The following is a 26,635-nucleotide window of genomic DNA, read 5'->3' as shown; positions in this document are numbered from 1 at the left end:
CTGCCCTCGAAGAGAAAAAATGCTGTGCAGTGTTGGCGATTGACGAGAACGAGAGGCTAAGTTTCAAATTGCATGTGAAGAGTGCAGCAACTAGGGTATACAACACCAGAACACTGCTGACGAGAATGTTACCGAATATAGGTGGTCCAAGGCCGAGCCGTGGCCTTCCTGTTTCAAGGGTGCTCATACTATATGCAGCCACAGTATAGGCGGATGCGCCGGAAAAGAAGCGACGTAAATAGAAGACAAATGGAAGCTGCATATTGCTTAACTGCACTCCGGACATGTTGCGCCTATCATGCAATATCCGACGAAGTGTGGCCTGCGTGATAGCAGGGATGATTTCTTCTGCCCGTCGGCGGCAGTCTGCGCGGAGTGAAACTCTCGTCGAGTGGCAGGAGAGGGGGAACGAGTCAAAGAAAGGCCGATGGACACACTGAATCAAATGGGATATTCGAAGATGAATCGAGCGACCGCACGGCGAAGTAGGTTTCGACCAAGCGTAAGTTTGAACGGACACGGAGGTTATTGAGCATACTTCTATCGATTTGGTCATAACGAGTCGCTATATTATCCAATGTGCTTGGACATTACAGAGGACGAAAACACGTGTTATTTCAATGACCGAAGTTCGCAGTTAAAAGAGTCGCATTAGAAGCTAAAATTGGGGAGCACTTCACTTTGGAAAATATATTGAGTCATATGTTAAAATCGATGGAGGTGTAGACTGCAGTCATAGAAGTGTTTGAAGCTATCTACAGGAAGCTTAGACAGGAGGAAATCAGCCGGAAGAAAGAACGAGTGGGGAGCACGAGCGCAGTATAAATTCTGTTCCATCCCCTCGACGTAATGCCATACGGGATTCCTCCGGGTAGAGTAGAAGGAGAAAAAGGTGGTTTCTGTAGGTAGCAGTCGCACATAACCCTACGGAAGCTCTCGACGCTTTTCACCTTAAAAACAAAAAATTCAAAAAAGACAGACAGACAGATTTTACATAAAACCTTAAAAATCAACGCAGGAAATATCTAGGACGGTAAGATGACCGAGTTGATACAGCCTTAACCTCATGATCTTGTTGCTTCGGGTTCAAACCCCGGACTCCTTTGCTGAACGCCTATTACTTGCGCAACATTATGTGTGACGATAATGAAACTGAAGAACAATTACATAAAAACGAAATATAAAAAAAAAAATAAATCACAGAAGAAGACTACGGCGATGCCCTGTAATTCACAAAGGAGTGAAGATCAATGAGTAATGTCATGCAGAAAATGTTAGTAGATATCAGTGATACGATGAAAATTCGCCCTAGATTTGTTTCTAATAATTGTGTAGTAGGAAAGATCGGCATCAAAATAAAACTATTGAAATGGTTCTATCCAAGGGTCAAACGATATACTGATGACATCATAAGATAGTAGTTAATAAAGTAGTAAAATCATTGTCAGATGTAGTGTTGATAAAGTTTCAAGATATCTTAAAGTATGAAGAATTGCTTATACGTGTCAATGGAATCATATGCTATTGTTTTTTGTAATTTACAATAACCGAAAGAAGGTATTTGACATTTTCTTTTACTGGCATAAACATTTATAATCTAAACTTTTATTTTATCGAACAGCTCCCGCTTTCTGCAGTTTTATTTATTCATCTACGCATATATGTCTGCATAAACAAGTCTAAAATATCTACACAAATTTTTCAAAATAGCATTCAATGTTTACTTAAATCGGCTAAAATCAAGGAAAAGATGATAAATGACATAATCATTAAATAAAAATCTACAGTTTGCACCATGATAAACACGTTTAAGAGGTTGAAGATCAGACGGATCGTTATGCAATTCACGAGGAATGTTTTGATTTTCCTCATTTTTTTAACAGATGAACAAACGAATCTCTCATTTCATTGCATTCAGGAAATGTAAATGAATATTATGCGTGAAGGTATCAATGAATTCAAATGGTGATAACATCTAAATTCAGAGAAGATTGGGGTTTATGTTCTTTTATAACAAAAAATACACACGAGTTCATATGTTGATGTTCAATAGAAACGGGTTTCCCGCTTCAATCTTTCGATTATTGCATTCGCTTGTCCAGTTTTAATGCGTTGGGTTAGGAGTGTTGCAAGATATGTATCGGCATTAAGATATTTCGTAAGTACATACAATCTATATAGTATAGATTTGTATATAACATTTAGTCCTTTCAAATCAATGCGACTTTGGCATTTAAAAATCATGTACAATATCTACTGATGAAAAGAAAAGGTTAAAAGCTCACATATTGAGAAAGCAATTTTCGTTTTTAGATGAAAATCATATTAATTAAAGAAAGTATTATTTTTCGGACCATTATTGTGGCTTTCTCTTCTTCATTTTTCACTTATTGACTATTTGAAGCTTGTTCAGGGCTTTGGTGCCTTCTGGATAAGGCTGCTCTTCATTTGGAGGAAGACTTTTCCAAACCTTGAATTTAGGGAGAATTTGACATACATTTTTCTTTCCCGTATGCATCTATATAACATTTTTTGGTGTATATTTGAACCATTGCCAATGAAAATTTTCAAGATAAAAATGACATTCTCGATCGATTAAATTAAATGATGGCTTGAAGAAGTGACATTTCAATTATCTTGTTATTCTGCTTTCAATAATTCTTATCTAGTCAGTCACCTTATATTTTTAGACGTTTGTGTAATTTGCTGTTTTAAGGTTTTAACGATTGATAATAAAAATCATTGTAATTTATTGCTCGTCAGTTTATATATTATTTGTATTAGATGACGCAGGACCGGTTTCTGCCACATTTTGAGTTTCTCATGGGACTACCATTTTGTGCCATTTTATATTCTAAGGCACATCATAATGTCGCATGGTTCTTAGTTCGGTTCGGGATTTCCTTTCTCTGCTTGGAAAATTCTATTCCGTCGCTTCTTTGCCCAGATCCCTGATTTTCCACAATTACAAGTGCTACGATGTTCACGGGATCTACCTTTAAAAGAAATTTAACTGTTATCTTATTTATCGAGGGTGACGAAAACTCTATTTACCCTGCTTTTAAGGTTTTGTATAGGACCAAATCTTATTAAATCGATTTGCTGTCTGTCTACTCTTCTGTGTGTCTGTCACGAGCACTTTTCGGAGAAACTGGTAGTAAAGGGGGGAAGGGAGTGAATCCATGCACTACGGAACCATTCTGAGAAACTACTCAATCGGGAAATGCGAAAAATTCATTAAGTCGCCTCTTAGAGTATGAGCTCATCGAAGAGTCATAAAATGCAGTAATATAGACAGTCATATAAAGCGCAATAGTAGAAAGTTTGGTCGAAATCTTAACATTAATAATAAAGTTTTAATAGATCAAATTTGTTTCTTTTGTATAAGCGTATAACGCATTGAAGCTTTTATAAAGAGGTTGTAATACGACTAGGCTGACTCTGGCCAATGTCCGAGGCCAGATAAAAGCAGCGGGATCACTCCCCAACCCAATCGACATCAACAACGGTCTACGACTAGGAGATGCCCCATCATACGTCCTCTTTAACCTGGCCGTGGACAGACAGATTTTAGGGATATCGAATTGGTGTTCCTCGGTGCAAAACCAGGGGGTCTGGAGTTCCTTATTAAGGCAGGCCTAGACCGGACACTGGTTGTTGCGCCGTTGATGATGATGATGTAATACGTTCCTCATCAATATATTTTCTTAGTGAAACATATGAAATATGTTGAATTTGTTTTTCGTATTATTTCCCCATGCCAAAAAGGTATTTTTCGAGAAAAACGCATTTAAATTTGAGTAAGACTGTTACACGACATACGTTGTACGGTTGTGTTTAACTTGGCATTTAGGCGGTGTGAAAGTACGCGTGCTTGTGTTCTAGCCGGTTGACTGATACCAGACTGGTCAGTTAGCTAAGTAAGTGTAATGTGAACAGTACGCGAATAAGCATAGCCTTTGGAACCTCCTTTGGAAAATCCGTGGTCGATGAGGAAGGAAAGTGACAGTGAGCGAGCAAATAGTAGCGATGAAGAAATAATTGCGGCTACTTCAACATGAGTCTCTAAAAAAAGAAGGCAAGGTAGGGCTTCCAGACAGCCTATGGATGTGTCTGCTCTAAGTTCTAGTCCGCAGCCGAGTACGAGTACAGCTTCTGCACAACCTTCTATTTTACCTGAATCATCCCGTGAAGAGGTTACCGAGGAGGAAGTGGGGGCATTCTACTCCCAGGCCCGTTGCAGTGCAAGATGTAGCACGAAAATACCGCAAGATTTGGTGCAAGAAACGAGACAAACATTCAGATAGCTGACAAAAGAAGGAAAATACCTGATTTTAAAAGGCCACTTGGATGCATGTCGCCAAAAAGCAGCATTAGAATCAGTGTACGAAAGTGAACATACAAAGTAAGATGCAAAGTGGAAAAAAGGTCGCTCCAGGCACTTGCTGATAACTACATTTCTGTTTCGCTAAGTTATAGTCTGTCGCGCCATGTATTTGTTTCTGCATGACGTGGAGGTAAAGTGCTTCAAGATTGTCGTTAAAGATTTTGTTCAAGGATGTCTGAAACCGCGAGTGGGCACTGACGTCGTACTTCCCGAGTGTACACTCAAGCTGACGTGGAGTACGCTGTCAGATTTCGTCATTCATTCGCAGCACCGTTTGCCATACCAATGCCAGGCCGCCAACCTACATGCAAAGATTTTCAAATCATGAAATTGCCGTCAGCCTTCTCCAAGGCAGCGTGGAAGCGTGCCAATAGGAGAATTTGGAAGTCGCCATGCACAAGAAAACATTTTTGAAAACATGAAATGAACTAGATCTTTATATCGCTTGCATGATGCCAGCTGATGATTCATGTGATGTTTATCAGCAAAATACAGCTGCCGTACGTGTATATTAAATACAGGACGCAAACAAAAAAGCCTCACTAGACGGTTATTTCCATCATTTGAATCGTGCCGAAGTCCACCGCAAATTCTACCAAGATGAGATTTGACGGGCCAAAAACAAATGGCCAAATGTGCGCTACCTTGCATCCCCGCAGGCTGTTGGTTCGTCGTATTTTAAGGCAACCCGGGAAGCTAATAACGACGATAAAAAAATCCAGCATACATACATGATGAATGAGGCAGACCACACACGCAAAGGGGCCAATGGTGTTATTAGTATGTTGCATGACTTTTTACCGAAGGCGCCTCCTGTCAACGAATTAGCCTTATTTTGTGACAATACTCTGGTATAGAACAAGCACAATACAGTCATACAGTACCTAACATGGCGAGTTCACATGAAACACAATGGGAGTATGATATTTCCTTAAACTTACTTTTAGTGGGACACACTAAATTCGCCCCGGACCAAATTTTTCGCCTGATCAAGCAAAAGACCACGTAAACACCTTCCAGGATCTCATCACATGCGTCATTAACGCATCACCAAATGGCGTCAGCTGGGCAGTGTTAGACCCATCAACAGGAGCAAGTTTTGTGAAACGGTTCCTCTGGGACAAATTTTTGGCTCAATATTTTAAACCACTTAAGCTGTTGACGCAGTTCCACCATTTTTCATGGTCGGATGCGGACAGCAGCGTTCACTGCAAAGAATTCGCGGATTTTACACAGTTCGTCCAGGAGGATTATCCCTCCAACAGTTCTGTCTTTGTCAAACCTATCTACCTTGAGTGGGCACTGAATCTAATAATTCATTGCTATTGTATCGTATGGAATATGTAAAAAAGCTGGGTACCGTAGTCGAGGTAGGTAAACTCATAATGACCTAATACCTGCTTTTGCCTCCGATTTAGGGTTTGATATTTCGTGGCTCTAATATTGCGTTCTCGTTTGGTTTGGCCCTCGGTATTGATCACCGCATGACATACTTTTTTCTTTTTATTTTCTGGTTTTTAATCGTTTTTGCCCTTTATTGGTTATTGGTTAAATCTTATGTAATTACTTACGGTTCTGCACCTGATTTTGACTATTATTACAACCGACGCTGATAAATGGAAGAACAGAAAATCCAGTCAAGTACCGATAGCCGATCCGGTCAAGGTGTGAATACCTACTGCCAACTTCTTTGTGGGGTGTAGGGTATCCATACAATTGCTTAATCTCATTGTTTTCTTTCTTCCTCCAATTTCATTGAGATTGTGTTTCAGTTTCACTATAATCACATTAAGTGCTCAGCGAGGAAAATACAAGACGACGTCAATCAGGCTATATTCAGGTTAAGGCTACATCAGTGGACAAGTCTTCGCAGACCTCTTCATGTTAGTCGCCTTTGATAGGATAAGAATGTGCAGGCCTGCTTTTAATACATCTTGCCGGTAATGATCCTTTTGGGCTTTGTTTTCGGGGCAAGTAGATTTGGCTGATGAATGGCTGTTTTCTTTATGCCGCAAAAGAGGTCGAAGGGGCCTCAAGTTATAGTGGAACATGAAACGTTGAGGCTGGCTTACTAAGGAGAGCTTGGTTGTGAGTTAGTGAATCCCGAATTTTCTAGGCAACTTTGGTTCCATTAAAGACCTTTACAATAATGGCTGAACTAGCCAGGCTGCTCACAAAACTAAACATAAATTCAACAGAAGCAAGAAATATGATAAATTTCTTCAGAACCGTAACATCCAGTGATAAGACTAATGACAATTTTGACCTCTCATAGTTGAGTAAAACACAATGTTGAGCCAACAGAAGGAGCTGCAATGGATTAGCCAAATTTACGCGATGTCATTGCAGAGGATAATCCCATTAGCAAAAGAAGTAAGGTTTGTGCAGCTACATCCCATAAAAAAAATAAAAAAAAATGGTTGCTCAACAGTGCACACTTATTGAAGTCCTTCATCAAGACCCCGGGGAGCTAGTCATTGGAATTAAATTTCCCAGACCTCCAATTCAAAATTGCCTATAGAGTGTCGTGTCCCATATAATATAGCCAAAATGACGTAGCCATCGGTGCGAAATTATGCACTTTCTAACCCTCAGGAAGATGACTACGATGTTCGCGAAAAATTTCTGCAACCATAAATACTGGAAGCCATTTAAGGACTGCCTGAAGTTGAACAAAAGTGGCATCAAGACTGCTGAAAACCTTCTTGGCAGACAACTGTTAAAGTATTGAAAACATCTTTGGCTCTTGAAAACTCAGTAAGATGGCCATACTGAAAATGTGCAAGAAGCATTAGACCAATCATTTTCCCCTTTCTGTATTTACGCTGGTAGACCGAGTCTTAGTGTCCGTCTTATTGGACAGGAGAATTAAAGCTAATTAACCTTACTAACCGGAATAGGTTAGGAGTGAATGCACATTAAATCGGATCTGTGTTGTTAGGGTGAAGCATCTGTCCGGAATTTCGACTAATAGCTGTGTGGTGTCGTGTGACTTAACAATATTGTAATCAGGAATATTTCCCACTGCTATCACCAAGTTTCTAGGAGGATGCATTGGAAATGTGAGTCTGTAGGAAGCAGGATGTAGGCTCGGCAGAAACATGAACAGAGCATTAAAAACGCCTTTTTTGCCATATTGTTTGCGGATGTTCTCATTTCGGGTATGATCACCATCACTGGCCCAACGCAACATCTTTGTCTCCATTACCACAAGGTCCCGTCCATTGTTTTTTATAGTCGGCCGACACTCTGAACAATAGTGGTAAAATTTTGATTTGACACGTTCGTAGATACGTCGGTCACAAAGAGCGCCAATGGTAGAATGCTACTTCATTCAAATTGAGCTGATGGGTAAAGCAATTTCATAACATTGTTCACCATTGGCTGTTACATTTTTTTATTGAAATTTTCATTCCCTTTCCAGCTACTCCTCGTCAGGTCTTATACGTAGGCTGAACTTATGGAGAAACTGTGATGCGGGATTCTCAAACATAATAGCGTGAAAGACCACCGATTTGCTAGAAAATGATAACATGGAATAGCATGCCCAATGTCTTTACACTCAAGGGTCCCGAACCAAGGAATATAATGGCTTTCAGAATTTTTACAATGCCTTTAAGTTAGTTGATCGATCCTCATATTCTTGATGAAAATTTCTAACATTTGAACGGACTATATTCATTTCTTCATCCCTATGAGCCATAGGCAAGTTCTCTCAAGGTGAACAGGAATGCCCCTGATAACTGCTTGACAAAAGGCTTATTTTATCTGATATTTATTTATCAATCAACAACTACGCAATCATCACTGGTGCTTTGAATGGTAAGTCGATGAAAAGGCGGTTGGCGGCTAAGGACTTAGCGGCACGAAATGAGGGAGCCGTTGCATTGTTATTCATAATTCATACAAAAGTTTCCGACCCCAAGTGTTTAAGATTAATGATAAAGTTATGATTCTTTACAATTAATTTGTATAAAGATACACAAGTATCTTTCTTTATTCAGGGGCAGTAAATTGTAAGATGAGTTAAAATATTTTAAATTTATAAACACCAGAATTTCAGGGCACCCAAGATACATAAATATAAGAAACTAGATTTTCAAAAACTTGTATTTTCAATTCGAACGTAATTTTGAAAACGATCCATCCAGTTCTTTCCGCAGTTCTCAGACCTGATAACCTTGATAATGCGATGAACTTTGTTGAATGTTAATTTCAGTGGAATATTTTGTGTCCGTTTTTGGTCTTCGCGATTCGAACTTGTTGTATTCATATTTGGTATTTTCCGAGAAAAAGTACTTTTATATCATAGAAAACGTAGTAAAATTGATGTTATTCTGTCCACAAGTCCAATGAACAAAAAGATTCCAAGTTATTATATATGCATGGAATAAATAGCATTCAACGTATATGTAGGCTTGAAGAAAAAGAGTGAGGCAGGTAGTTTATTAAATGGGTTACTCGCTTGAATCTTTCGTTTGCAAGTGACTCTAAGTAGAGTTTGTTTTATGGAAGGTGATACTTTAGAGAGTTTCTTTTTAAATTTCCACACTGCAATTCGAGCTGCAATCGTAAAGTTGTTATCGAGAAAGTTTCTACTAAATTATCGGAATTAATTCGAGAGTTAAAACCTCAAAATCATTTAACACGAATACATGCTAGTTTATTTCAGAAGTCAATAATAATTTATTCCAAGTTTCGAATCTACGTTATACATACATCAAAATTACGATTTTTAAAACAAACTCAATTTCACTTTCACCGTGATGAGCTGAAGTGGCGAATAACAAGAAAGCCATAACATTCTGTATTGAACGTTAAATTAATATTTGAAGTCAGCGGTCTATTCAGAAAACAGAAAGCAGCTAATTTACTTATGAATACAATGCTCTGCATTTCTCATATTTCAGTTAAGATTAAAATGGAAATATCACGCGAAGCAATGATTGTGGTGATAGAATGTGGACCACGCTCATCGCTTGATAGGCAGTGGATGCATCTTTTTGAGGTGTCATTTGTATATTCATGAGATACGTATACAGTGTGTGAGAGAATGAATGGCGTAAATCGGGATGAAGCTAAAGCAAATATTCTGAATTTATTGTGTCAATTTTTTTTCTTGGCTTTAATCAGTGTTTATCTGAGTGAAATTATGCGGTGTTTCCAACGGTTAATTATTTGAAATAATAAAAACTTGTTGTTTCTTTTTCATTGGTGTGAATGTTTATTCTTGCAAATAGCGATATTTCGGGACCCACTTGTTCCCTTCATCAGTGCTAACAAGTTGTTGTGCAAGAATAAACATTCATACCAACAAAAAAGAAACAACAAGTTTTTATTATTTCATTTAATCAGTGTGTTCAACTCTGCTCTTATCTGGTATTTCGTGAAATATCTCTCACATTCATTTAAATACTTTTGTCACATGAGAAATACTAGTCAATGTTATCTGCATTTATGAGTCAATCGGTTGTACCTTTTTATTGCAAATGGAAATGTATTATAAAATTTCATAAATACATTTGAAGAAGCCCAATGGTTCTCCATGAATCATCTTGTTCAAAATTCCTGGTTAAAATATTCTCCACAAATATTTCTAGCTCCATAATATAAGTAGATATGACATAAATAAGAACGAAACATAGTATCTAATTTCAGATAATTTTCAGAAGGGATCATCAGCAAATATAATGCGCCAGTTTAATAGACACAATACCTTATAAAGTATGTATAACACATCTTAAAGCGCCCGGAATACTTGTTTGACATTCACAAACTGTCTGCAAAGATTCCAGCCGCATTACGAGACAAACTCCAGTTTCATTATCACACTCTATGTGTGAAAAAATCACACGGTTACGGTACAGTTATTTTAGCATTGGCTTATCTTGTGCACTGCATAACGCTTCACGGGGGATCACTCAAATTGAAGCTATGAAACACCAAAAGAAAGCTCCAATCTTATATGCATATACAATAGAAGCCTCGATAGGTGGAAAAAAGAAGAAATCGACTTGAAAATAAAAAGAAGCACGGACAACGTCTTCCACAGTATATGGTCTGGTGATTTGATTGCAAACCCCTTATTATTCTAGGTGTTTCAAAACCAACATGATTTGTGGAATGCACGTATACATCGGAATCAAATAGTGGAACAACAGCCAAGTTTTGGTATCGTTTAGGTAGATTTCAATGAGAAATGTGACTTTGATCTCGCTTTTTTGCATTTTAACCCGTTAATGTTCAATCATGGTCAACGAGGTAATTTGTAAAATGGCTTAGTACTAACTTGTTCGCCCATGGTTGCTTGTATTTATAATCTTAGCTAATGCTTATTAATGATTGGATGTAATGATCATGTTTTTACCGTGGTTGCGGGATTCTTCTATAAGAAATTATACTTTTTTATAAATTTTCATATCGGGTTACACGCTTAAATCTTTCGTTTGAATTGATTTTTATGCAACTGTTCGATTATTTTGCTGTTATTAATACGGATTTTATTATTAAATGATTCACTGGTTTTAATAGCTTTGGTTAGCTTTTCTTTTTTAATAAGCACAACTTATATTATTCGATTTCTTTTTTTGGGTGCAATTTATTAGTTTCCAAACGTTTGCTCTCCTATTTTTACTTTAGAGTCTGCTACTGATGCTAATTGTTGAGGTTTAACTCCTTCTGCTTATGATATATCGGTGTTGGCTAAATATAAATATCAATTTCACATTTTTGAGTTTATATTCGGAAAACTTCAATAAAGTATTGAAGTACAACCTTTTCTTTATTCGAAATTAGTGATCAGTAATTGAAACAATTTTGATGTTATGTTTTTTAATAAAGGAGTTTGATCTGCTTTGCCCAAATTCTAATCTGCAGCTATTGTTTGTTTATTGTTTATTTCGTTGCGTTCACTTAGAGTGGACTTTAATTAATTGTTGGAAACACCGCATAATTACACTCAGATAGAGTGGACTATTTTTTTGTCAGTCTTTCTTCTCCCCGAAGATCTCAGTTCTTTGGCAATCTTTGCTTATTATAAGAATTTTCAGATGTTTCAGTTAAGTGAATTTAGTGGGAGTGTCGAAGAAGGAAATTAGTTGTTAGAAATATATTGTACGTTCTAAACGGAGGCTTTCGTGCTGAGAAAAACAACTTGCATGATTTAAGTAAAGGCAAAAGTTAGTTCGAAATGAAATCTTCCGAAGTTTTTTCCATTTATGGGAAATGGTGGATAAAGTAGAAAAAATAAAGAAAGGGGTCACTCGTGTGGAGTTCAACAGTTAATTTACCAAACGCGGCCAAACAAGGTCAAAATTAATGACGAATCCATTTAAAATAACTAAATGGGTTTGGAGATGACCAAGAAAGGGGAGCTATCCCGAAAATCTAAAACGATGGCAAAATTGACCGTGAAGTGAGTAAGCTCCATCAAAGTGTTTCGTCGACATGTGCTTGCACGCCTGTGTGCTAGCCAGGCTCGGAAATGTGGGCGGGGTAGTCCTTTGAGCACTTCGATTCTTCACGTGTCATCGTATAAAAATTCACATGTTCTTTCCAATGTGTGGGTCCGCATTGGAATGGATGTTTGCGCGTATCAACCGAAACAACATCACACGATCTAAACTGGATTGTGAAAATAAAAAAAATAACGACTCGACTGCGCGTCACCTTCGTTTTTTCCTCCTTTAGTCCAAAACGAACTCTCCGATCAGCTGTCCATCCAATCAGCCGGTTCCGCAAATTTTTGATTCCACCGTTCCCGGTCTTAAACTTCAAATTCAATGTCGGCTCAGCGGAAATTTTTGCATTCCGAAATGCATACATATTCGCTCTAGTGCAGGGCAACCATTCTGCATATGTACAACACGTTCAATAATATGTAACCTGGGCAAGTTTAGGTACAAACAAATAGGGTCACTGCACATTTTTCCCGGACGTTTGCAATAAAGAATTGTTATTAAATGTAATTCGAAATTTGTTCAAATGAAATTGGATTCTTGAGTTTAGGGGAAAGCGACCAACTGTTAGGTTTTCTTTCAAATAAGAAAAATTAATTATTTTAAATGTTAGATGTTGAATATAAATGGCTGTCGGGATGAGAATTATGAAATTTAGAGGGGTAATTGGGAAAACTAAGGTGTGTTAAAATGGCAGAAAAGGGAGAATATTATATGTTATTGAATGCACTCTTTTGTCAGTTTGACCTTCGAGAAAGCGAATGAAATACCGCTTACGTCGCAAAGCTGTGGATACTACACACACTTGTCTGATACCCTTATTAGCCTCTTATGTAAATAAAGGAACTTTTCTAGGGCTCTTTTCCCTTAGCATCATAGAGATTTCAGAGAGCATTTACTAATAATATAAGTACCTGAACATACTTTGCGCAAGAAAACTTAACAGGGGTAGCGATGAGTCGATTTTCAGTTCTTGTCGAAAGTTGAATATTGTTCAGTCTTCATTAAAATTAAGGGTCTTGCTCAATTCGTGGTGGACATTGGTAGTGCTTAGTTTTACGTTCTGTGTGTGTTACGTCTTTGACGCATTACAAGTATATAAATGTGGAATTTTAGTCATGCATATTTACATGCTAGCACAATGCGTTAAAGCTATGCAAACGACTAATCTGGGGCTTTTATCTGGGAGATAATCATCCAAATGCTCGTCGAAAAAGTTGATGTGCTACTGAGAGCGTTGCTGGAGAGCTTTCGTCATCGAGATTGTGACAAGTTAAGAAATCAGGCATTCATCCATTTCTTGCAGTGCACAGAGTTTAGATTTTCGCTTCACCTGCATCGATTTAGAGAAAGCTTTTGACAGCATCAGCAGGAAGTGTATTTTCATGCTTCACGCAAAAGATGCACTCTGAAAAGGCAAATAGCTACTATCAGAGCGACATATGATGACACAAAATGGCACCTGCTGCACCGGGGTAAAATCTTAGAGTGATTTGAGAAACGGGAGTCCGCCAGAGTTGCATGTTGTCATCCATGTTATTTCTTCTTGTTACCTTAGAAGTTTCTCATGTTAGCATGTCTGGGGAGCATGGAACAGTTGAATGTATGATTACATCTTTTGTCAGATATTTCGACTGCGCTGACGACCTCGGTTTGCTCTTTTATTGGGTCATGGACCTTCGCTCTGGATTTGGAGAGAGAGGATACCTGACACCTGCGTGCCATATGATCAGAAGGGGAAATTGGCAGTTGATTGATTACATATTACGGAAGGGTGGCAATTGAATTGCTGACAACGTAATGCAGTGGAATTCCCTCTCCCGAGATGGCTGAAGAGTGAGTCGTTCCAAGCGCACTTAGCGAAGGAGTGCAGGGATCTCCGAAAGTCCTGGGACGAATTGTAGATTTGAGGTAATCTCAAACGATGCAGCATAAGCGTGGTTGCAAGGTGTGAATAGCAACCATATAGAATCAGCCTGTCGTTTTCCAAAGATTTAAATGGAAATGTGCTGTTGCTATGAATAGAAAATCCGGGAGGTGTGTTTGGCGTTCAATTTGAAATTAGAGACTACTACTGATTGTCCTCTGAAGGCTCCACTTAAACAAGAAAATTGTTGCCCATATCAATGTTTAAACCTTTTTTTTCGGGGGAATTTTGAAATATAGAGGTTTTCATATGGGTCCAGCTTTTTTTTTATGATCTGGACGTGTTCCACGTCAAATCATGTCTTCGTGCTTCTACGTGTTTGCCTATTGCAGACTTTGTATGAGCTGTTCTTCTTTTGAGCTGCTTCGCCCTCCCACTATCTAGGGGTGTACCAGTCCTTTGGTCTGTCCTATGAAATCTATTCCATAGTCTAGGCAAGAGATCTTGTATACGGCGCTCTTGTCGGAGCCAAATGTTTCGAGATTTTTAATAGTCCCAACTTGAAAAAATGGATAACAGATGAGAAATCATGTGAAAATATTGCACCATTGCCATCTAAGCTTTGTGGTTGATTACCTGCCTGTAATGGATAGATAAACTGGATACCTAAATCATGTGGCCTAATCCCAGTAGATATAGTTCTTTGGGGCTGTTTTGGGAAATTAAGCATATGTAGATGAGCAAACAACAATTTCGCTGTTGCATGGCAAAATATGGAAGGAAATTCTTCTTCTTTTTCAGCCTTTGTGACTATCAGAAGCCGATTCGTCTTGTCTTGATCGATTGCGCCATTTTGCTCGGCCATAAACCTGATATAGATAAAGTCGAAAGGCTTTCATACCACCATCTAGCGTATCAAGACATCATTGTTTCCATCAGTCATGGGGTAGTTTCCTATGAACTTCGGTGTTTAGACCAGTTTTGGCAAGTGAGTTGTCAGTGCGAAATAAATGTCCATACCACTGAAGACTTACTCTCTCTTAGTCTTACAAGTTTCTCACAATCAGTGCAACCTCATATGTATCGCCGGGGTCATGACCCGTTATGCCAGTGGTCCAGCGCAATATATCTGTTTCGATTACAGTGAGGCACTGTTCATTGTCTTTGATAGTCGGCTAACACTCAGAACCAAAGAGGAAGACAGGGCGACAACTTTGGGGTCAATTTTGCATTTAATACATTCGTTGATGCGCAGATTACAGATTGAGATCATTCTAATTCCTAGTTACTATTATGGATAATTTTCATAGGCATCGCATTTGCATGGCAATTTTCACATCATCATCGCAGGCTCAAGTTGCGTTTAGGGTATGTAATGGAGAAGGAAATTACGAGTAGCTATCAGAAGCATATCGTATGAATAACCATGAACGGAGGCCTTTGTAGTCGGAAAAGCAACCTTTTTGGTTTTTGATTTAGGCGAAGACAAAGGTTAGTTTCAGTGTTTTTGTATGTTTATAACTTTCAAATGGAATATTTCTTCTTCCTAGCAGAAGTTTGACAAAAACAGCAACACCAGAGTCACATGGAGATCGACGTCAGGCGTAAGCATCGGTAACTTCCATGCATTTCCACTGGTACGGAATCGTTAATACCAACAAATCAAGGGTAGACGATGCAGCGGATTACAAAATGCGCAAGAGGCCACACCGAATAAACCTTAGGTTCTCGAATAGATAACATTGACAACGAAGCAATTCCTCTTAAAGTGAAAGATCGTACCATACATTCAGCGCGTGGCAACAACTCCGGGAGTGAGATTTATGGGCGCACAATTCGTCAGAGACATGCTAGTGTTTCTCAACCGAAAGCATAATCGAATTTATCATAACCTTCAAGTAGCCCAGCTGCTCAGTGGCCTTAGCTGCACAAAGTCAGATAATCACTGGTACTGCAAAGGGTTGATTAAGGAATTCTGAGGGTGATCAAATATTCCTGATTCTTGCCTCAGGGGCGTGAGAGATCATTAATGGGTCGCTTACGATATGGAGGGTGGCATCCCCGAGGTGGTCGAGTAAGTAGTTTAGACTTTCTATCTGGCATAACACCTGCGTTCTAGGTGGTAGTCTGGAGTGCGATCCACGCTGGGATACACTGGAGTCCCCGGAGCCTATGGAGTGTTGTCAGCCTAACTCTGCCAAGATGGTAGTTGTGGTGTGTGTCAGGAGCTAGCCCCTTCGGGGCCCGGGTCGGGAAGTGTCTATTGAACCGGAATTAGTGTACGGCGTTGCTCCGAGCGAGCGCTGATCCGTATGTGAGTTCTGGGGTCAGCTAAGCGTAGATCGAGCCTCAGGGAACTGGGGTAGGGGCTTTGTCTCCGAGTTTATATCCGTTACTAATTATTTTTCATTTTCGTATTACAGGTGAACATGGAGTGTAGAAGATGCGCGAAAAGCAGAAGCTTTGCACATGATGCGCTGGTAAAAAACTTAAATGGCAAATAAAGAAGATATAAATGAGGAGCAATGGCTGAGATACCGAACCAGGTCCCAATTCCACCCCTTGCTGGAGAAGTAATAAACAAAATAAATGGACTTATTTTGAAAGACGAATGAATGGGGCCTAAAAAGCACGAAAAACGCAGATGCAAGCTGGAAAACTTCAAAGATAAACGATGACTTAGGCCAGGATCCGGGTCGGGTCGCATTGGTTCCGTACATAACTGCGAATTAACGAGGAGATGCAACCTTATGAATACCTGAGATTATCAAAAAGTAATATCAAGGCAAATCGATCATATGTCGAATAAGGAGAAATATGGAATTGCCAGGAGGCAGAGAATTGACTTTAGTGAAACATTCAGCCCAGTAATGAGATTAGGTTCGATCAGGGTAATGCGCTGAAAGAAGAAGTCATTTATATCAGCTAATCTGAGGGGTAGGATGACAGGAGTAACGGAAGTTGCAACTTGGACAGCCTTAAAAAAACATCGAAATGCTGGAACCGGCGCACCACGGATACACTGACGTGGCACGCGCTGCATGGAACTAGTGCCGATTCCTCTTTTATTACCAAAAAAGGAAAAGAAGATACAGTTTTGCTTGCAATACATGATGATGGCACGACATCATGATCTAAAATAATGCCGAATGGTTTCTAGAGTTGCACATTGACCGCTTAAGTGATGGTTCAAACACGATGAGTTCTCACCGTTTTTAAGATGGTGAAAGCCAAAATCGAACGACACCAGATGATTTTATGAAGACTTCAGATCTCAACCTGGCGACGAAAGGAAGGGTATGCTCTTGTGGGGCGATGCCTCCCATTTAGGCTTCCACTGGTGTAGTGACCGCGGCTGCGCGACGGGAGCGGAATTTCATTCGGCTCTTTCTTAATTAATTTGCTTAAACAATGCATTTAATAGTGTGCAATTGCCTTAAAGTTCGCCGCAGATTGCACATTATTCAATGTATTCGAGCGAATTGATCTTGACAGGAGGGGAATGATTTGCCGCATCTGCAGGCGCATGCGCATGTTGCCGCAACATTGCCGAGTGAGAAAGGCTATGTAGCGGGAATAGAAGCGGTGCACGAACAAAGCACAGCGAGAATGTTGCTGGGAGGAACAGTTTTTTTTGGGCTAGAGAACTAGGAGGAAGAAAAACGGAATTGAATTTTGATAAAAGTGGAGATTGGTTTTGGAGGTGGAGTGGAAGACAGAGGAAAAAGAAGCAGCGGGTTTTGGCTAAAGAATTGAGGAAGAGAAACGGAATTTAATTTTGATAAAAGTGGAGTTTGGTTTTTTGGGTGGCGGAGTGAGGACGGAGAAAAGAAAAGAGTTTGGTTTTTTTGGTTTGCTGGCTGGAGAAGAAGAAAAAAGGAATTGGACAAGTCTGGGAGAAGAAGAAAAAGGAATTGGACAAGTCTGGGAGAAGAAGAAAAAAGGAATTGGACAAGTCTGGGAGAAGAAGAAAAAGGAATTGGAAAAGTTTTGGAGAAGAGGAAAAAGGAACGGAAGTGTTTGTTGAACGAGGGTTCGGGAGCGCAAGTGATTTTCAAGCAGAGGTGCAGTGAATAAGTTCAATCGTTAGCAGATAATAAAGGCACAGTGATTTGAAACAAAGACATAGAAAACAATTGAAGGGACGGATAATTGAATTTTCAAATGAGTTAAAGTTAATATTTGGCGGCGAAGTAGAGTTCGGAATTCCCGCGCTGTGTGATTATATATCTTGTAATAATTAATATTTTGAATTTTAAAAACAAAAAAATAGGTACACCAGCCGCCAACCGAGCTCGGCGTGACGACCTGGGTGAGTTATTGTTTGGATTTTCTTTTATTTTATTTTCTTTTTTCTTTTTATTTATTTTTCATTTGTTTTATTATTTTCTTTTTTGTATTTGAATAATTGTTTATTTTTATTTTCATTTTTGTGTTTATGGCTAATATCATAGAATTTTATAAACAATGAATTTTGAATAATCTGAAGTAGTTTGAGGAGTTCCTCCCCTTAGTTCCTCCTTACTCCCGCAGAATTCTTATAAAAGGGACATCCTCTAAACGAATCACTGGCCGGAGGATGTCGAGGAAGGGTGGGAACCTCAGAGGCCGCGCCTCGTACAAGATCTGAGGCGGAAGAGACGGTGATCCGTCGTGGATCTTCCCCTCCTTGATCGCGGCACTCGGGTCCGGAGACTTACGGCTCCACGCGCGCGGTCGAGCCGGTTTTTTTTTATTTTCCAATTTAGCTCGCGTTCTGTTTGTTCATTCGATAGGCCGTCGCGAAATCCTACTTAAAATCGAATTTAAAATCCGGTGCGGACCCACGCATCGGAAAAGGCACGTTGTTTTAAGTAATGAAGCGTGAGGGATCAAAGCGCTCAAAGGACCCCCCCACATTCCCGAGCCTGGCTAGCACAGAGGCGTGCAAGAACGTGTCGACCGAGCACTTTGATAGAGCTTCAATCTTTGTGGGCGGACCTTCACGGTCAATTTTGCTAATTTGTTTAGCTTTTTGGGATAGCTCTGCCCTCTAGGTCGTTATCGGTCACTCAGGATGATCGGCCTGATCTCCTATCTCCACACCTATCATTACACTGGGCAGCACTCTTTCTTTTGTTTTCAGTTCCTTTATTGTTCGAATAGAAGTATTCTTTTATGTGGATCGGTTTAATAAAATCAAGTCCGCTTGATTTTAACCATTAATTAAATTCGATGTGTTTTATTCAAATGGAAGAAACCAAACGTACATAGGGATTCACGGGAGCACCACGTCCACACTCGCCGGCGGTCAGCACAGGAAGGAAGAGGAAGTGCGCACGTCGCCCTTGTGCCACGCTGCAGTTTAGAACATCGGCTGAAGTGATTTCACCACCGCCAATGCAGTCGTGGTTCTTGCCACCGTGTGCCGCTACATAATTCCGCTCCCAGCTGAAACTGCGTGGGTTCAGCGGAGGAACCCGGATGTGATCCCGTCAATGGGGTTCAGTGGGGGAATCCGGGATGTGATCCCGTCAATGGGGTTACTGGAGTGGCCCTCATCGGCGAAAGCCCTCAGCCTCGACAAGGAGACCCATTTGGGCTCGCCCTGAACGTCGAGCTTGAAGGAGTGATTTGGTCGTTCCACGACTCTAAATGGGTCTTCGTATGGTGGGCGCAGCGGCCTCCGAGGAGGAGGTCCTGTGAGCATGTCTCGAAGTCCTTGGAGATGCAGACCTCGGGCGCTGTGTGTCGGGAAGGTGGAGTCGGCCGTGGTTTCGAAACCGCATGCCTGACAGACGCAGCATGCTGGAGTCGCTTAACCCTCCTCTGATGTCCAGCACAAGGTAGTAGATTTATCACACTCGCTTAGACGATTGTAATCGGTCTTCTCATTCTCTATTACTATAAGTAAAAACCCCTTTCTTTTCTCACGCACTCTTATTTGTTAGTGCCGGGGAGCTATTCATCAGAAATTAAGCGTTGTTGGGAATGGTTAGTATCATATTTACATTGGTAACCATATGGGAGTGCTTTAATTTTAATTTTCGCTACTTTTTTTAGTCAACTATAAAACAGATTTAGTTACTTGAGCATTAATAATGGTGCACAGATTAGAATAATAATAACAAAAGAGATAACTTTCTCAGCCACTTTTTGTGTTTATTTTAATTTCAAACTTCTGTATGCTTGTTAAAAAATGTCAAACTCTCATCATAAGTGCACTATTCAAGTACTTGAAAAAAGAAAACATTCATACCTGAAGCGCTCAGCTTCCGGTTTTGGACTTGTTTTTTAATAATTTAAAATATTTCTAGTTTATGATCTGAATCGTAAAATTTCCGGGTCACTTTGATATTAGGGAGTGAATAGTAGCTTCAATTTAGGGTTGTGTAAGGTAGGACAATATAGTAGAACCTATGGTATACTTTTAATGAACATTTAATGAACAGTTTTTGTTCCCTTACTCTATTCTTAGATAGGTCTTTGATAAAAGAATTTACCTTTTAATCTGCCATTCCCTTCTTTATTACCTCGGAATGGAGACCTTTTTCGATAAGCACTTATTGAGACCTTTAGAGTAAAATGATGTCATTCACAGCGTGAGTGAGAGTTCATTATTTTGACGTAGCCACCAAATTTCATGTTAATAAGTAGAACGGTTTATGAATAGTCTGTGTTTGAACGACCGAGTAGACCAATGGAGACATAAACAGTAATAGCACCAAGATAGTACTGGCTCACAGGGTAGATCATGTTAAATATCTGTGCTACAAGTATTACCTACAGGTCGAGCTGCCAAATTCCTGCCTCCTGCATACGGGGACCACTGGAAATTCTATATACGAATCTGTACACAATGGGAGACGACAGAGAAATTTCCACAAACAGGAGGACTGTAAAATGCCCATCAAACCAAACAAACTGGCAGGTTTCCCTTGAGTGCTAGTCGGAAGTCGCCAGTGACAAAATTCACGTTAGCAAGACCACCAACGAAAACATGCAGCATCAAAGGGCAAATGTTGCTTTACGCAGGACAAATGTAATGCACAGCGAGCAAAATGAACCCCCCACGTTCAGGGGACTTGGAAAAATGATGAAAGATTACGAGCGATCAGGGATTAATTACTAGATAATAGGGCTACTTACTGTAAAGGACAACAACCAGAATGACATCTAACACGTTTGCTTCCCGGAAATCCTCACGCAATTAAACCGACGTAGGCACAAAGGAAACCATTGGACTCCAGGAAAAGATGTATGAAGCTTATCGATGATACTCTTCTACAAACATCTCTGGAGAATGGAAGATTTTCAAGAGAAAATTGAATCTAATAAGGATTGATTGATTTGGATGAAATCATAATGTGAAGAAAGGTAGACGGAAGGATGCACATTGCGAAAATAACCCTATAAATCGAAGTTGCCAGGAAAGTTATTTTGCAGAACAAGGTGCAGATCGAAATTGCACTAGCGCACATAATAAATCCGGGAGTGCCAAAAATGCGGAAAGAAGTGCCTAGGCAACATGTGGGCGTAGCAAAGCGACCTTATTGACCTGTGGAAATCGCATTATAAGGAAGACGAAGTTGAGGAAATTGATTTACTTAATCAATATTGGAAACATACGAGTACACATATAAAGCTACTTCGCTGCACCAAGTCTAAAGAGTGATTGATGGTAGCCAGCGATGGAAGACGACGTGACCCTCAACTTCTCTTCCTGATTTCCAGTTGGGCAGCTCCTACACCGATGGGAAGTATTTTCAGGCTGCATGGGGAGTATTGTCAATACCTGAAGTGAATGCGAGAAATAAGTTCTATAATATAATAGACCCTAATTTCGTTAGCGATACACTGCTTAAGGAAATAGGTTTCCCAAGTGTTTCTTCAAAGAATAAAAGCTAGTACTCATCTCAAGGCAAAAAGGAGCACTTAAAATCTGCGAGCCGCTTCGGTCACGCTGTTCTCAGGGCAGAGGTGAGACAGTGTCTGACGATTTGCCTCTGCCCTGGTAAGAAACCGTAAAGCCGTCATCGCCTAATATTTAGTAAGTTTTGGTACTAAGCCCTAAACGAGGGGTCCGTGGACCAAAAGGGAGGGAGTAAGTTGTTCCCCATTTGGCACGGTCCGGCATTAAGTTGATGCGGACTTAGGACCCACAATTCTCAAAAAAAATATTTTCACCTCTCTGGTCAATAAAGCGGATTTGCGCTCAATATAATTCGTAGTTATATTGTGTTCTGCGGACTATATAAAGAAGCACTTAACATCTGCGAACTGCTTTGGCCATGCTGTTTCCAGGGCAGAGGTGAGGCAGCGTCTGACGATTTGCCTCTGCCTTGGTAAGAAACCGAAAAGCCGTCATCGCCTAATATATATTGCCCCATAACTAGAGCATGTTGTCACATGCAGAACATAAAAGGAAGGCCGTGCCGATGAGTAAGTAAAGGAAAAATACATCCCTCATGGTCAAAGTTGGCAAACAAACCATGAACTTACTAAAGGTACTTGAATATTATATCTAAGAGTTATGATTGACCGGAGCAGAATTTCAAACCTCACCTGCAGTATATAGCTAATTCAATGCTCACAAGAATATTCCTAGATATATTGGAACCATGGGAAAGCCATCGGATCATCATCAACGGCGCAACAACCGGAATCCGGTCTAGGCCTGCCTTAATAAGGAACTCCAAACACCCCGGTTTTGCGCCGAGGTCCACCAATTCGATATCCGCTATCCAATATCCCGCCATCGCTCTATCTCAGGGGCAGGGTCTTCTTTTTCTACCATAGATATTGACCTTAAAGACTGGTCTCGAGAGTGATCCTGCTGCTTTTATCTGGCCTCGCACATTGGTCAGGGTCAGCCTAGCCATCGGATGTATATCTTAAATGTGATTGGTTTAGCCTTACTGTATGCAGCGCCAGTATTGGTAACTGCATTATTTTTTGTTTAACGATTAATGGATCCTGAGTTTACATCCATTTGGTCACGGAATGCATTGATCTGAGAGAGTCGTTTTCCCTGTTTTGGTCTAGGATCTCCCCCCCCCCATTTTGGGTTAACCAGTCAATTCTTTTAACAGATGATTTGCAGTTTTGTCAAAGCAGAAACAACTGGTTAGAAAAGAAGGTGAGTAGGATAACACAGCGACTAAGTGCTCTCGGAGTAAGTTGTGCCCATCGAATAACATCTACAGAAACAGTATGCGAGTTAGCAGGGACGAATCTTACTGACATATTGGCACATGGAAGCCTGTCTAGATAGCTGAGTGGTAAGAGCACAAGGCTGTCGTACGGAAGTCGCGGTTTAAATCTCTCTAATTGACGTCGGATACCAGTCGACTCAGCTGTGAAGTACCTGAGTCAAATCAGGGTACTTATTTCGGGCGCAATGAAGTGCTCTAGCACACTTCAAGGTCCTGATCCAATTGGACTGTTGGGCCAACGATTATTATTATTAAGCCTACAGATCTACGACACAATGTTCTCAAGTAGGGAACCAAACATCATTCGACAGCAGTCAGCCCAAACCCAATCGATCACAGAGTTGTAAAGTAGAAGGGTAGAGTCACGAGAAGGTTTCAGGGCATTCGGAATTATTCCAGGTGTCTTGAACGAGGCCTTAGAGAAATCAACTACGCATAGATGGTAATAGAACTTTTATGTGGATGTAAAGGTTACCAAGATTATCTCCGTTGATTCAGATATAGCGATTCACCGTACTGTGTGACATGTTGAAATGTAGCGGATGGTGAAAACAGGTATTATTTCCAGATCAGAGGTTCACAGTTCATAGGTCAAAATCGGAGGATGTAGCCAGGGTGTTTGTAAAGCCGGATAATATTTTGGAGCATATGCTGAATCATATGAAGCATGGATAGCGTTCGAAATAGATTTTTATAAAAACGATTAGACAAATATTTTTGAGCTCCAATTTAAATTGATATCATAACTCTTGATAGGTTTCCTCTGTATAATGGTGTCCTGCAATGTCAAACTCTTATAGAGATTAACGTTACAAGGAGTAAGGATACTTTTTACGGTTAGCTCTCGGAAGTCAAAGATGAAAATAATAATGTATAATAATTGCAGAACAACTCAATGCCAACATGGGTTGAAACAATGCATAGGTCAGACCTATTATAATAGAACCAAAGTTCTGGTAACCACCGCTGTTGGTATGGGAGCGCAACATGGAAATATTTTTATACTTTGATGGGTTACGGCTAGACTGTTGTGAACTGGAGAAAAAAAGTGAGAACGCTATTCAATTCTGGCATGATGATGAAGCAGACGTTCCGGGTAGTCTGTGCTACCATAAAATAGAACTAGTTTTGATAGAAGGAATGTTATATGATGATTCCAAATTTTGTTGCATCCAATTCCCTCACATTTCGTGGCTGAACTAATTGATGGCCGTTACGTATATATATTCAAATAATCATATTACTAATAAGTAAAGTCTTGCGTTTCTCCGGGTTTATTATCCTGAACATAGACTGATATCAGGAAGCTATTCTTTAAACTTCTGTGACCATTGAGACATCTGGACATTGATGCACTTGGTTATCTTGAAATTCTAGGAAGCTAAGACCTTTCCCAAAAGTTGGCACTATGAGAGGGTTATATGCCACCCGGAGTAGAAAAAAATGGAGGGTTATTCGCATGTATTCCTTACAGTCACAAACACAGAAGCAGAATGTGGTTCAAGCTAGTAAATCTGTTGTGGATAAATCGTAGTTTCCTACTTGAACTTTGTTCTTAAACAAGGATACTTGCTTTGGCCAAGCTTGGACTTACGCAGAGCAATTTTCGTCCAAGTTATAATTCGTACTCATGTTGTATTCGTTGGCGTATATAAGGGAACAATGAACATTTTGGAACCACTTTCAGTCACGCTACTCACAGGGCAGAGGTGAGACACCATCTAATGAGTTGCCTCTGTTCTGGACGAAACTTTCAGTTTTTTTGCCCACACTACGTGAACACTGACTCCATCCTTATTTGAACGTCCTGAATTTGGGAGGGCTATTTACACCTTAAATGAGAAGCGCATTATGTGTCCGGATAGCTGAGTGGTTAGAGCAGCTTGTGCTTCAAATCTCAGTGATGCCAGTGGGATTTGTATTGTGATTTGATGTCTGATACCAGACCGGACTCAGCTGTGTCAGGGTAATAATCTCGGGTGAGCGTAATGCTGTCTCCTATGGGGTACTATAATCCTGTGGTGTACCCTTATGGTCTGGGACCTGATCAAAATAGATTGTCGTACCAACGATTATTATTATATTTCACCAGAATCCTTCACTTCAATACAGTTTCATTGGAGATTAATAGGCTGACGGTTGAATGAATTGACCAGAAGGATATATATTTTCCACTAAGGCACAATGGAAAAACTCAGCGGATCTGTCTCCAATAACAAGGGAAGAACCGATGAGTTCCAAATTTTCTCGCATGAATGCGAATACATATTTATCTTAAGGCATTCTTGTCTTTGCAAAAATATGTGTCGGGTTGATATGATCGGTATGAATATTTGTACCATATCTGAAGGAAAAAAAATGTTAAATTCGTTCAATGTAAACTATATCGCGAGATTGTACATTAGAAAGTATCATATCAAGCTGGTTTTTTTTGCAATCCATTTCAATTTGACGAACTGAGTAATGACAATATTCCAATGAAAGCATGCTTGCAGAGGAAAGTTGTTTATGAAGAATCTTAAAAATCCAACTTTCTGTAAGTCTTTTAAAAACCAAACTGACATCTTTCCATACCAGAAGCCACTCTATAACAATGTATAAATACACATTTTCGTTTCCAGGCAAAACTCTGAAATCTTCAACAAAGATTTTATTTTTCGATAAATTTTTTTCGAAACTTCGCATATGTGGGTAGCAATGAGCAATGTTGGGCGCTATACCGACGAAACCACTCGTAAAAATATTGCAACTTCCTCCTAAGCCAATATACTCGTATTATACAAAGATCGCTTCATATGTTTGGGCAAAAATGGGTTAATGTCTTTTCCAGTCGAGATACAGAGATACATAATTCGATAAAAAGTTGCAGATAGTAATTAGGTCGGCCGCTCGCAAGTACAGACACTTGAGATATTTTTATACAAACAAGTCTGGTTGTGATAACTTGCGAAGGACAATGACTCTTTACGAAATACCTTCAGATAAACGCAAGTTTTGAATAAATTTGTTACCTTGATGAGTGACCAGTGTTTCGTGTTCAGGTCCGGGAAAGTATCCTTAGGGGAAAGTCGAGTCTAAAAAAATTCACGTTTCTGACCTTCTGTCGAGTGCTAATGAGATTGATTCACAATTACACGCAACATACAACTCGAAGTATCACAAGACTCCACGTTTTAGCACATCTTCACTTATAACAAAACGTACATATCAAGCTCACAATCATCGGCTAGAATCATGCTTAACGGTTTCAGTGCCGTAACTTCTTCTATTTCTCCATAAAAACCACTATTTCTATGATATTTGATTCAAATCATCTAATTAACTAGATAGCCAACTTAATAGATAGTATAGAAGTACCACTCGGATATTCATTCATTGCATCAAGCCGCGATCAAAACAACGTTAAGATGGAGAAATTAAATGGTTAATTTCATCTGTTGGGTCTCGATGGGTTCGAACGTAACCCGCGTGCAACACCACGTCACTACCACTCAACCGTTTGTCTGCAACTGAAGAGTGACCAAAAGTAAGCCGTTCAAGTTGGTATGAAACTGGTTCGGACCTAATTGGAAGGTTGCTCTATGTGCAGAGTGTGTGCACAGAAGATATTTTCCTCTTATTAAGTCTAGATTGCTTTGGGGATAGTGGAAGATAGTTAATTATTTCCTATTTTAAAAATAGTCATCCAAATTTTTGTTAGTATCGTTTTCGGAATACGTAACTGACGATA

At 39.8% G+C, this 26,635-nt stretch overlaps 1 protein-coding gene across 1 annotated transcript in view; it reads right to left on the bottom strand.

Annotated features, from left to right (window-relative positions):
* LOC119651676 (chaoptin) overlaps positions 1–26,404 on the bottom strand; it is a 103,099-nt gene extending 76,695 nt beyond the window's left edge. Inside the window, exon 1 of the mRNA XM_038055371.1 lies at positions 25,917–26,404. The gene's annotated coding sequence lies outside the window, so the exon portion shown is untranslated. The remainder of the gene's footprint in view (positions 1–25,916) is intronic.
* Between the last annotated feature and the right edge of the window lie 231 nt (positions 26,405–26,635).

This window comes from Hermetia illucens, chromosome 3 (genome assembly GCF_905115235.1).
Source record: "Hermetia illucens chromosome 3, iHerIll2.2.curated.20191125, whole genome shotgun sequence".
NCBI classification, from domain to species: Eukaryota; Metazoa; Arthropoda; class Insecta; order Diptera; family Stratiomyidae; genus Hermetia; species Hermetia illucens.
Note: the sequence above shows the minus strand (reverse complement) of the source record. Positions and strands in the feature narration are given on the sequence as shown.